Here is a 14603-nt window from a genome sequence, read left to right as displayed (position 1 = left end):
CAGCCCCTGCAGGAGCAGACACGGGTTCAGGTGACATATATGTCATAGAGACAACATTCATCTTACAGGAGCCAAATCTCACCACAACGAGTTATCACCAGAACGCAGAGGTGACATGACAGGGCCTTCAGAGGCGGATCGATCAATAACCTCCACAGCTCGTACACTTTCCGTCTCAGCGAGATCCGAGTCTGGCAGATGTCAGTGCTGAACCTAGCTCTGAGACGCTCCAAACAGAGAACTTAAATTACAATTATTAACAGTACGTTAATCTGATTCATGCCAGTCTATTTATTTCTCTCCAAACGTCACCCTATCAGTATGAATGGCAAATTAGTTATGAAGAAATACAAAAAGACACCATATAATCTTTATGTTTTTCGCATTTTATGTTACTGGTAATACTTTACTTTTAAAGATGAATGTGACAAATGTTTCTGCAACATTTTGAAAATATGTATTTTTCATTTTAAAAAATATCAGTGAAAAATTATATGACCAGGAAGTCATTGAAACTTATATCCTTACATTATTTTAACTCATCAAAACAATTTAAGCAACTTTAACTTTTTTTATTTAAAAAGTTATATGAGATTCAACTCAATATTTTTAATCAATGTGATACAATTTCAGTTCAAATGACTTGTACAGCCAAGTTTATTTTTTATTATACTCATTATACTTATACTTATACTTTATTATGACATTTTTATTGATTTGGAAAAATGGTGTCATATAAGAAATGTCATATTAAGGACATAACATTTTCATCCTATCTAATTTTGATTGATCTTGACTTTTTTTTTTACCCAACCCGATCTCATCTGTTTAACCATATGTAACCATCTTGTAATTTAACCATATTGTAAACATTTTAAAGTAGACTAATCACAATTCCAATCACAAGCATTTTCATTTTGAATGGGGACTTTCAAACTTTAATCTTAGATTGTTCGCAAATGATCAAGTTTACCATTATGTTCGTATCAAAATCAAGTTTGAATCAAGCAATTTTGGCTGAGAAATGTTTTGAGAAATATCAATTTAATGCTTCCACGCAAGAGTAAAAATAAATTAAAGATTAAAAACTGCTCTTGCATTCCTAATACTGATGCTACTAAACAAGTCTCATGTCACTGGCTTTAGGTTTAGCATCTTTTTGGCTCCTCTATCAATATTGTCAGGCCTACCATGATGAAATCCAAGCCGTTGCTGAAATATTCAGCACTGAGGTTTTTATTTGTCCCTGCAGAGAGACAGTGTATGATTTAGTAATGCAGATGGAAGAGGCTGCCAGCACATCTCTCTCTCTCTCTCTCTCTCTCTCTCTCTCTCTCTCTCTCTCTCTCTCTCTCTCTCTCTCTCTCTCTCTCTCTCTCTCTCTCTCTCTCTCTCTCTCTCTCTCTCTCTCTCTCTCTCTCTCTCTCTCTCTCTCTCTCTCTCTCTCTCTGCCATCATGGCTGAGGAGCTGAGATTTCTGGATGGCACTAACATAAGCCGTGTTTGATAGCTGTCCAGCGCCTGTGTGCCGTTCAGATATCTGCAATCATGCGAACCTAAAAATATAAAGCAGGCACAAACATTTTAAGATCAACTCTATTGCGTTTGTTTTGCTTGTATATATTTTATGTCAGTTGCACTTGAATGCCACTAGTATGCATGCTACATTATTAAGTTAAAGTGTGGAATAGTTATATACCATATACTGTATTTAACATTAATGCATTTGGCAGATGCTTTTATCTAAAGTGACTTGGATCATAAACTTCATTCAAGTGCATTAATGCATACGTGAATGTTCGCCAATAAGAAATGCAAGCACACGGTCCTGTTGTACATTCAGGCATCAGATTTTCCTCTAAATGTCTGTGCCATTTAATCAGATCATTATAAGTTGTTATAGAACATGTGACTTTAACACACCTGCTCAGCAAGATACTCTTCAAACTGTTGCTCTCCCACAACAGTAGTTGTAGACGAACTGAAAGAGAAAACTGAGCAGACTTGCATTGCATTGCAGTCTGACACATCATGCACACGATGAATGGAATTGACAATGCATTCAAAGTCATGCAAAATTCTGAATTAAAGAATTTGCTCCCTTTCAGTTAATGAGTGTAAATATGAATTAAGCTGGCCACAACACACAGGAATTTGAACCGGAAATTAGAGTTAAATTAATTTCTTTGAAGTTCATTTTAATTCCTTGCATTCAAATTCAAAATGCAATTCTGCATTCAGTTACCTTAAGCATGTCGTAATTTCAAGATCTCATCTTGTAAAGAGCGTTCACGTCCTCAGAGCTCATGATTACAACTTGTTATCAGGAGATTTTCTGAGAGCTCCTACTTGTACCACATGATGACTGACTGACTGCTGCAGATTCATTTAGGTGTTGATAATGCTGCCATAGAAATGTCTAATTCCCAGTCCGAGGACTTAAAGGGGTGGTATAATGCCCTTTTCACAAGATGTAAAATAAGTCTCTGATGTCCTCAGAGTGTGTGTGTGAAGTTTTAGCTCAAAATACCCCACAGATATTTTATATAGCATGTTAAAGTCGTCACTTTTTGAGGGTGAGCAAAAACGCATCGTTTTGTGTCTGTTCCTTTAAATGCAAATGAGCTGCTGCTCCCGGCACAGGGGGCGGAGCTTCAACAGCTTGTGTCCTTTTAGCTCACACAGACATGCACTGAAAATTTCAAACACTTTTAGCCTTTTATGTTCAAACCGGAGTCAGACAATGATGGAGAGACTCAAGAAGAAGTGACAACATGTAGAAGCAACAGGACATTTCTGAATGGTTAGTTGATGAGTTTATGTAGCTTATGTGTAGTTATCTTCTAGTCATTGATTAGCATATTCTGTCTTGATAATCTATAAATCGCGTTCCGGTGGCGGGGTTTATGTAAATTCCACGGTTGGTGATGTCACTAACCCGGGAGGAATGTGGTGTAGTCTCTACCAGCCGTTTGTTGTAGTCCTTAAAAAGCGATTTCTTTAAAAGCAAATATCTCCCTTTGCTTTGAACTTTGAGCGTTGTAACTTTGCAGATGTTGTTAATGCTCAAACAGCAACATTACACACTAATTAAAGTTAGAAAAGTGAAATCATAACCAACCACCCCTTTAAACAGTTACGAGTAGAATGTCATGTGTTTCTATGTAATTATGACAAAGCATGAATGCAGCATTTATGCTGAACATCACATTAACAAAAAACAGGTCTCATCGCATCCACTTGTCGGAGAAAGTGTTAACGGCAGCACGAACTGACGGCGATATCTATTGACTTTTATTATGCACCTTTTTACAAGTTGTAATATAAGATAAGTCTCACGTGTCCCCAGAATGTGTCTGTGAAATTTCAGCTCAGAATACCTCACAGATCATTTATTATACCATGTTGTTAATGCCCATTTTTGAAAGGAAGGAAAAACCTGTTTTCATGCATGTGTCTTTAAATGCAAATGAGCTGCTGCTCCGCCTCCTATCCAGGAGAGGGCGGAGCCTTTACAGGTCCTGCCTTTGATACTCTGCCAAACACTAAAACATCTGTTTGGTTTTGATTATAATCTCTATCACTGCCCCGCTTACGTGACATTGCAGTTCTTCATCATCATGAATGTTTATTATCTGCATGTATTTTAAAGCCATATTTTCAGCCATATCAGTCTAAACTTCTGATATATGGTTTTCTGAGCGCACACACCCAAAGCACGCGCACAGAAAGCTGGATGTCAGCCGGCGCGTCCTGTGAGTATTAAACTAAGTTACTGTTGTTTATGCTGTTAATATGAATCAAACAACAAAAGAAAAACAGAAAGTCACTCACTGCACTTGAATGACTTGATAACTGCTTTAATAAGAATACATGTCTTACTTGAATACTGCTGTTAAATGCTCTTGCGAGGAGATAAACATGATGGACAGTAAACAGCTCACTGAGGGGCGGGGTCAATGCTAATATTGTGGGTGGGGCCTGTGCAATGTCACACTGCATAGAAACTGCAAACGACTTATTCTGAGACACTTCTTATGATTTATGGGGATTAAAATATGGTGGATTTTGAACCATTTTAGGGTGGTTGTGTACACACACTGCCGACACACATTTATGTTCAAACACCATGTAAAAGTGAATTTTGCATAATAAGTTACCTGTCTAGTCATTTTTATTGTTGCCCTGTTTTATTTTATTTTTTTAATATCCCAATGTTAGTGAGAAGAGGAAAAATAAAAAAACGTTTACCTCATATGCGATGGACATCGGTTACGCTCATCTTCAGTAGCTCCTTTTAAGGCATCTTGAGTAAAACGGATCTATATTTATGAAGCACATGCAAAAGACCTGGACTGGAAGTGATGCAACCTGTTTTACAGAATATGGAAGTTTGTTACGCATAAACCGTATTATTTCAGCAAACTCAATTCAATAGTGAATGTGTACAACCTTATTAGAGTATATATTTAAAGGTTTATTTTCCCACAAAAACAAAACAAAATTCTGTCATCATTTACTCACCCTCAAGTCGTTCCAAACCCATAAGAATTTCGTTCATCTTCAGAACACAGATATTTTTAATGAAATCTGAGAGATTTCTGTCCCTCCGTTGATAGCTACACAACTACTACTTTGACTCTTCAAAAAGTACATAAAGAAATCGTAAAACTAATCTAAATGAATTGAGCGGTTTAGTCCAAATTTTCTGTTGAGACTTGATCGCTTTATATGATGAACATATTGAATTTAGGCTTTTATTCACATTTAAACATTCATCAACACACAAATCAGATTTGGTAAAGGGAAGCTCAAGCATGCTTACTTGACGTGAACCAACAGCGAGAACCAATGAGGTTCATTCTCATGTTACGCAACACGTTTGAACTTCAGCGAGAACCAATGAGGTTCATTCTCGTGTTACGCATCATGTTTGAACTTCTGCGAGAACCAATGAGGTTCATTCTCGTGTTACGCATCACGTTTGAGCTTCAGCGAGAACCAATGAGGTTAATTCTCGTGTTACGCATTACGTTTGAGCTTCAGCGAGAACCAATGAGGTTCCTTCTCGTGTTACGCATCACGTTTGAGCTTCAGCGAGAACCAATGAGGTTCCTTCTCGTGTTACGCATCACGTTTGAGCTTCAACGAGAACCAATGAGGTTCATTCTCGTGTTACGCATCACGTTTGAACTTCTGCGAGAACCAATGAGGTTCATTCTCGTGTTACGCATCACGTTTGAACTTCTGCGAGAACCAATGAGGTTCATTCTCGTGTTACGCATCACGTTTGAGCTTCTGCAAGAACCAGTGAGGTTTATTCTCGTGTTACGCATCACGTTTGAGCTTCAGCAGGAACCAATGAGGTTCATTTTCGTGTTACGCATCACGTTTGAGCTTCAGCAAGAACCAATGAGGTTCATTCTCGTGTTACGCATCACGTTTGAGCTTCAGCAAGAACCAATGAGGTTCATTCTCGTGTTACACATCACCTTTGAGCTTCAGTAAGAACCAATGAGGTTCATTCTCGTGTTACGCAACACGTTTGAGCTTCAGCGAGAACCAATGAGGTTCATTTTCGTGTTACGCATCACGTTTGAGCTTCAGCAAGAACCAATGAGGTTCATTTTCGTGTTACGCATCACGTTTGAGCTTCAGCAAGAACCAATGAGGTTCATTCTCGTGTTACGCATCACGTTTGAGCTTCAGCGAGAACCAGTGAGGTTCATTCTCGTGTTACGCATCACGTTTGACCTTCAGCGAGAACCAATGAGGTTCATTCTCGTGTTACGCAACACGTTTGAGCTTCAGCGAGAACCAATGAGGTTCATTCTCGTGTCACGCATCACGTTTGAGCTTCAGCAAGAACCAATGAGGTTCATTCTCGTGTCACGCATCACGTTTGAGCTTCAGCAAGAACCAATGAGGTTCATTCTCGTGTTACACATCACCTTTGAGCTTCAGCAAGAACCAATGAGGTTCATTCTCGTGTTACGCATCACGTTTGACCTTCAGCGAGAACCAGTGAGGTTCATTCTCGTGTTACGCATCACGTTTGACCTTCAGCGAGAACCAGTGAGGTTCATTCTCGTGTTACGCAACACGTTTGAGCTTCAGCAAGAACCAATGAGGTTCATTCTCGTGTCACGCATCACGTTTGAGCTTCAGCAAGAACCAATGAGGTTCATTCTCGTGTCACGCATCACGTTTGAGCTTCAGCAAGAACCAATGAGGTTCATTCTCGTGTTACACATCACCTTTGAGCTTCAGCAAGAACCAATGAGGTTCATTCTCGTGTTACGCATCACGTTTGACCTTCAGCGAGAACCAGTGAGGTTCATTCTCGTGTTACGCATCACGTTTGAGCTTCAGCGAGAACCAGTGAGGTTCATTCTCGTGTTACACATCACATTTGAGCTTCAGCAAGAACCAATGAGGTTCATTCTCGTGTTACACATCACATTTGAGCTTCAGCAAGAACCAATGAGGTTCATTCTCGTGTTACACATCACGTTTGAGCTTCAGCAAGAACCAATGAGGTTCATTCTCGTGTTACGCAGCACGTTTAAGCTTCAGCAAGAACCAATGAGGTTCATTTTCGTGTTACACATCACATTTGAGCTTCAGCAAGAACCAATGAGGTTCATTCTCGTGTTACACATCACGTTTGAGCTTCAGCAAGAACCAATGAGGTTCATTCTCGTGTTACGCATCACGTTTGACCTTCAGCGAGAACCAGTGAGGTTCATTCTCGTGTTACGCATCACGTTTGAGCTTCAGCGAGAACCAATGAGGTTCATTCTCGTGTTACGCATCACGTTTGAGCTTCAGCAAGAACCAATGAGGTTCATTCTCGTGTTACGCATCACGTTTGAGCTTCTGCAAGAACCAGTGAGGTTCATTCTCGTGTTACGCAGCACGTTTAAGCTTCAGCGAGAACCAATGAGGTTCATTCTCGTGTTACGCATCACGTTTGACCTTCAGCGAGAACCAGTGAGGTTCATTCTCGTGTTACGCATCACGTTTGAGCTTCAGCAAAAACCAATGAGGTTCATTCTCGTGTTACGCATCACGTTTGAGCTTCAGCAAGAACCAATGAGGTTCATTCTCGTGTTACGCATCACGTTTGACCTTCAGCGAGAACCAGTGAGGTTCATTCTCGTGTTACGCATCACGTTTGAGCTTCAGCGAGAACCAATGAGGTTCATTCTCGTGTTACGCATCACGTTTGAGCTTCAGCAAGAACCAATGAGGTTCATTCTCGTGTTACGCATCACGTTTGAGCTTCTGCAAGAACCAGTGAGGTTCATTCTCGTGTTACGCATCACGTTTGACCTTCAGCGAGAACCAATGAGGTTCATTCTCGTGTTACGCAGCACGTTTAAGCTTCAGCAAGAACCAATGAGGTTCATTTTCGTGTTACACATCACATTTGAGCTTCAGCAAGAACCAATGAGGTTCATTCTCGTGTTACACATCACGTTTGAGCTTCAGCAAGAACCAATGAGGTTCATTCTCGTGTTACGCATCACGTTTGACCTTCAGCGAGAACCAGTGAGGTTCATTCTCGTGTTACGCATCACGTTTGACCTTCAGCAAGAACCAATGAGGTTCATTCTCGTGTTACGCAACACGTTTGAGCTTCAGCGAGAACCAATGAGGTTCATTCTCGTGTTACGCATCACGTTTGAGCTTCAGCAAGAACCAATGAGGTTCATTCTCGTGTTACGCATCACGTTTGAGCTTCAGCAAGAACCAATGAGGTTTATTCTCGTGTTACGCATCACGTTTGAGCTTCAGCAAGAACCAATGAGGTTCATTCTCGTGTTACGCATCACGTTTGAGCTTCAGCAAGAACCAATGAGGTTCATTCTCGTGTCACGCATCACGTTTGAGCTTCAGCAAGAACCAATGAGGTTCATTCTCGTGTTACACATCACCTTTGAGCTTCAGCAAGAACCAATGAGGTTCATTCTTGTGTTACGCATCACGTTTGAGCTTCAGCAAGAACCAATGAGGTTCATTCTCGTGTTACGCATCACGTTTGAGCTTCAGCAAGAACCAATGAGGTTCATTCTCGTGTTACACATCACCTTTGAGCTTCAGCAAGAACCAATGAGGTTCATTCTTGTGTTACGCAGCACGTTTGAGCTTCAGCAAGAAACAGTGAGGTTCATTCTCGTGTTACGCAGCACGTTTGAGCTTCAGCAAGAACCAATGAGGTTCATTCTCGTGTTACGCATCACGTTTGAGCTTCAGCGAGAACCAGTGAGGTTCATTCTCGTGTTACACATCACATTTGAGCTTCAGCAAGAACCAATGAGGTTCATTCTCGTGTTACACATCACATTTGAGCTTCAGCAAGAACCAATGAGGTTCATTCTCGTGTTACACATCACGTTTGAGCTTCAGCAAGAACCAATGAGGTTCATTCTCGTGTTACGCAGCACGTTTAAGCTTCAGCAAGAACCAATGAGGTTCATTTTCGTGTTACACATCACATTTGAGCTTCAGCAAGAACCAATGAGGTTCATTCTCGTGTTACACATCACGTTTGAGCTTCAGCAAGAACCAATGAGGTTCATTCTCGTGTTACGCATCACGTTTGACCTTCAGCGAGAACCAGTGAGGTTCATTCTCGTGTTACGCATCACGTTTGAGCTTCAGCGAGAACCAATGAGGTTCATTCTCGTGTTACGCATCACGTTTGAGCTTCAGCAAGAACCAATGAGGTTCATTCTCGTGTTACGCATCACGTTTGAGCTTCTGCAAGAACCAGTGAGGTTCATTCTCGTGTTACGCAGCACGTTTAAGCTTCAGCGAGAACCAATGAGGTTCATTCTCGTGTTACGCATCACGTTTGACCTTCAGCGAGAACCAGTGAGGTTCATTCTCGTGTTACGCATCACGTTTGAGCTTCAGCAAAAACCAATGAGGTTCATTCTCGTGTTACGCATCACGTTTGAGCTTCAGCAAGAACCAATGAGGTTCATTCTCGTGTTACGCATCACGTTTGACCTTCAGCGAGAACCAGTGAGGTTCATTCTCGTGTTACGCATCACGTTTGAGCTTCAGCGAGAACCAATGAGGTTCATTCTCGTGTTACGCATCACGTTTGAGCTTCAGCAAGAACCAATGAGGTTCATTCTCGTGTTACGCATCACGTTTGAGCTTCTGCAAGAACCAGTGAGGTTCATTCTCGTGTTACGCATCACGTTTGACCTTCAGCGAGAACCAATGAGGTTCATTCTCGTGTTACGCAGCACGTTTAAGCTTCAGCAAGAACCAATGAGGTTCATTTTCGTGTTACACATCACATTTGAGCTTCAGCAAGAACCAATGAGGTTCATTCTCGTGTTACACATCACGTTTGAGCTTCAGCAAGAACCAATGAGGTTCATTCTCGTGTTACGCATCACGTTTGACCTTCAGCGAGAACCAGTGAGGTTCATTCTCGTGTTACGCATCACGTTTGACCTTCAGCAAGAACCAATGAGGTTCATTCTCGTGTTACGCAACACGTTTGAGCTTCAGCGAGAACCAATGAGGTTCATTCTCGTGTTACGCATCACGTTTGAGCTTCAGCAAGAACCAATGAGGTTCATTCTCGTGTTACGCATCACGTTTGAGCTTCAGCAAGAACCAATGAGGTTTATTCTCGTGTTACGCATCACGTTTGAGCTTCAGCAAGAACCAATGAGGTTCATTCTCGTGTTACGCATCACGTTTGAGCTTCAGCAAGAACCAATGAGGTTCATTCTCGTGTCACGCATCACGTTTGAGCTTCAGCAAGAACCAATGAGGTTCATTCTCGTGTTACACATCACCTTTGAGCTTCAGCAAGAACCAATGAGGTTCATTCTTGTGTTACGCATCACGTTTGAGCTTCAGCAAGAACCAATGAGGTTCATTCTCGTGTTACGCATCACGTTTGAGCTTCAGCAAGAACCAATGAGGTTCATTCTCGTGTTACACATCACCTTTGAGCTTCAGCAAGAACCAATGAGGTTCATTCTTGTGTTACGCAGCACGTTTGAGCTTCAGCAAGAAACAGTGAGGTTCATTCTCGTGTTACGCAGCACGTTTGAGCTTCAGCAAGAACCAATGAGGTTCATTCTCGTGTTACGCATCACGTTTGAACTTCAGCAAGAACCAATGAGATTCATTCTCGTGTCACGCATCACATTTGAGCTTCAGCAAGAACCAATGAGGTTCATTCTCGTGTTACGCAGCACGTTTGAACTTCTGTTAGAGGTTTGTTTCTCGAGCATCAAAGCAGGTTCGTTTGAGCTTGTTTGCTGATCAATGTTTATATGTGAATAAAAGCCTAAATTAAATCTGTTCATCATATAAAGCGATCGAATCACTACAGAAAATTTGGACTAAACCTCTTAATTCATATAGATTAGTTTTACGATCTCTTTATGAACTTTTTGAAGAGTCAATGTGGTATTTGCGTAGCTGTCAATGGAGGGACAGAAATTTCTCAGATTTCATTAAAAAGATTTTCATTTGTGTTCCACAGATGAACGAAAGTCTTACACGTTTGGAACGACACGAGGGTGAGTAAATGATGACAGAATTTAAATTTTTGGGTGAACTATCCCTTTAATGTATATTTTTCACAGTATTTTTGTTGCCTGGAAATTGAACCCACAAGCTTGGCACTGCCAGCTCTGTGCTTTAGAGGAAGAGGAAAAGTGCTAATTTACATTTACAGAAATCAAAGGTCCTTAAAAAGAACTTCGAGAGAGAAATAATGGATTTCTCATTACTGCTTCTCAGCTTTAAATCCAAACTTGGCATTTATGTCTGGAGTTGTTTCATCACCACAACAAGTGAAATGAACACAACTCTCATTTCCATTCGCTCTATTGTGAACACATCCAATGAATTTGACATGACCTACACGATGCAAAGACAATAGAAGAAAAGCAGGACTCACAGGACAACAACAGAAGCTGTCGGTGCTCAGGAGGTGTGGGGTCCCTGACGTGCAGATTAGGGTTTTGGGAGCACTTTGCAGGTTGTTGTCGCAGAAAAGCCAGCGGAGAATTGCACTAGCTCATCCCCAGATAGAGGAGTGTGTGAGCAGAGTAGGCAACACATTTGTTTTGCACTAAATTAAAAGACCTTAGAAAAAGAAAAAGTCAAATGAATTCAGTCTATATAATCAGTGTATCTGTTGCTCAAACTATTTTACTTTGCCATGAAAATATTTTAGATGCATTAACTTACCATGTAGAATTTGCATAAGCACAAATCAACACCCTTTAAATTTTGATTTAGCACAGCACTCAAAACTATAAAGTGTTACTTTATGTAAAGACTAGATGTTCTTGTAGACATATGGTGTTTAATTTGCTAAATAAAATAAAAGTCAATGTTATATATTTTTTTTTTGTAGTAATTGCTATATGAAAGCACTTGAGGCTGTATTGTATGAAACACACTTGTGACACATTAACACAGACTTTATGCCATATTGCTTTATTGAGTGACCCCAACATAACCAAGCTAATTATTTGCTTTTCAGTTGTTTTTGTTTTTAAACACTTCTGAGGTAAAAGTGTCACTTGCCACATTTAGGGTGTTTAGCACTAAAGTTCACCAATACAATCCCTTTATATAAATATAATAAAAGAATACAAAGTAAAGGGCTCATATCATAAGGAATAAAAATCTCCTTTACCTGTTCAGATACGTCATTGTAAACCACTGAAAATAAGGAGAGTTTACTGCAAAGAAACTGCAAAAATGCCATTCTGAACATTGTGCGTGTCACTGACATCAGACAGGTGAATACATTAGCACATGTGATCACCATAAGTCGAAAGATACTATTATTCCTGAAGGACTTACAATAAAAGTGAGCAGCTAAAGATTACTTTGAACAAGATTCCTGAATCTGATCTGAACAGTTTGGTTCACAATGTGATGCAGCGTTTTTTTCTCCATGTAAACCCAGTGAAAAATGAAAAACTGGGCCAAAAAACAAAACAAAAAAAAAAAAACAGCGGTGGGGATTCAAATAAAATGCTAAATTCAATATCCAAAAAAAAAAAAGACTCACTGAGAGTAAATTTGACCAGGGCTACTATTTTGTGAATGTAAGTGAATCATCATTGTCTGGGAGACTTTCAAGGAATATAAGGTTTCTACTAGTCAGTCATTTAATGTCTTGTGCCGGTTCAGAAGGAGCATTAATGATTTTGTCCTCCCACTAATACCGCATGAGGTGTCAGTCATACACTCTGCGCCTGCCAGATTACATCCACTTTCAATTTCTCCACGGCCAGATGGTTTCTTCACACTGCATAAATAAATGAATGCGGGTGTGTGGACCTCCATAGCACGGATCACATTCTCCCTGCTCGTCTTTAAGACGAGGCGAGCTACGATCTCGCAACCTCGGAGGTGAGCGGAACGCGCGCTGTGACGCGCCGCGCGGGAAGGCCCGCGGCCGCTTAAAGGAAGTGTTATCCTCCTAGATGTATAAGGCACACATTTGCGAACATTGTTAGGCAGATTGCATCACCTTTGTCTGCGGTGTGAACCTCTATCAATTATGTATCTTTCCTTTGATGATCGCATTCCGTTAGAATAGCTGCTAATGAATTGCGAAGCGACGTGTGGAACGGTGAAAACACCGCGCGTAAACGTATTCAATTTCCGCAGCTTGATGTGAGGACGAGCGCGCGACACGGGCCGAAAGGTGTTTGGTGCGGGCTTCCAGTCATTAGGACCTGGCAGCGGTGTTTCTCTCTCTCCTACCTGTAAATGGACTCGGAGGAAAAACAGTGACGGAGCCCGGTGAGAATTTCACTGGGGGCTTAAATTCACACCCGCCCAAGGTGTTGTTTAGGCGTCTGATAAACATGTGAGAAAATAATAGGCTGGAGAGGAGTGGGTGCTTCAACCAAGGAGACCAGAGTCAAGATCGAGATTTTTGAATAATTAACTTTGTGATCAAGACGATATCAGTCTGTTAGTCTTCATTTGTTCAATAGGAGCAACAATAGAGAGGAAGAGGGAGAGTGAGCCAGGCATGAGCGAGAGAGAAAGAGAGAGAGAGAGACGAGAGTGTCTTGGAAACCAGAGTTGTGGATCTAATTGAGGCTGCAAGCGGCCATATGGGCTAGTGTGAAAATAGCAAACGCTATCAGTAACGGAGAAATACGAAGGGAGGGAGAAAAAAAAGAGAAGTCGAAGAATATCTAAGATATGACTATGCATTCGGAGCCAATTCTCTCTCCAGCTGTAGGGACAAAACGAACACGTTTCTTGAATCGCTAAACGCTAATCGCTGCTTCGAGCGATCTTTGTGTTGAACGCGATGTGAATGAGTGAAGCGTCGTCCCGAAGCCCTTAAGATGCTGAAACGCTCGCATGCCAGCCATAGGAAGCAGGCCAAGAATGAAAAACAAAGTGCATGTGAGCGTCTCCTCCCAACGCGCCTGATGTTCCGAGGCTGCCTGTTATCCGAGGTGTTAATTGGCAAATTCGGTACAAGTCAAGAGCGTGTTCCCTGCCGTCCTCGCCCAGCTAGGAGAGGTCATTAAGCCGAGAATGGATTCTCTCATGCTGCCTTAACCCTTGCGGCGCATTGCATCTCTCCCTTCCTTCTTTTTTAACCATCTAAAGCAAAGGGGGAAAAAAAACATATATATAGGCTAGGTACATATGAATGCAACGTGAAACACCGTGCATCATTATTGCTTCTGAAAGGTCAGCGGTGTCACAATTGTAGCTTGCAAGGGTGTTATGAATAAATTTGCATGGGGAAAAAAAAAATTTTTTTTGAGATGGATGGATGGATACATGGCAAAGCCCTTGATTAGGGCGCAAAGATATAGGGCTAATGAAAATAGAACCCTAAAATAAAGATTCTTGTTTGGCATCTATGGCTCCGTGATATGACAACGTTCAACAAGTGAACATTCGTTCAGCATTCTGATTTTTAATAATGATTTTAGCACAAAAATGTTATTAAACATTGTTCCTGGAAAGCGTTTATATGTTAGTTTCTGAACGTTCAAAATTAATATTCAGGTGTGTTTGAAAAAATATCTTCAGAAATATATATCTTCAGAAAAATATTTCAGCAACGTTCAGATTTTTGAGCCGGGAAAATCCACAGAACCTTAAAGAAAAAGGTTATAAAAGGTATATTTTTTATTTTTTTTTTAATGTTCTTTGTAGCCTACTAAGAAAAAATATGGTTACACTTTATTTTACAGTGTCATTGTTACATGTGTTAGATGTAGTTACGATAGTAATAACTAATTATGCATAATGCAACTAAACCAAAACAAACCCATATCCTATAGTAAATACTACATTACTTAACATTACTCAGTAGGTTACTTAAATAAATACTGTAACAAAGAAACCTTAAAATAAAGTGGGTTACACTTTATTTTAAGGTGTCATTGTTACAGTGTAATTATATATTTAAGTAGGCTACTGAGTAATATTAAGCAACTACATGTACTTACTATAGGGTTAGGGTAGGGTTTGGTTGAGGGTTAGTTGCATGTAATTATGCATAATTTACTGTTATTACTATGGTAAGTACATGTAACATGGAACAAGGACACTGT

This window comes from Scardinius erythrophthalmus (assembly GCF_964197995.2).
Source record: "Scardinius erythrophthalmus genome assembly, chromosome: 6".
Taxonomy (NCBI): Eukaryota; Metazoa; Chordata; class Actinopteri; order Cypriniformes; family Leuciscidae; genus Scardinius; species Scardinius erythrophthalmus.
The sequence above is the reverse complement of the archived record's forward strand: the minus strand, read 5'-3'. Positions refer to the sequence as shown.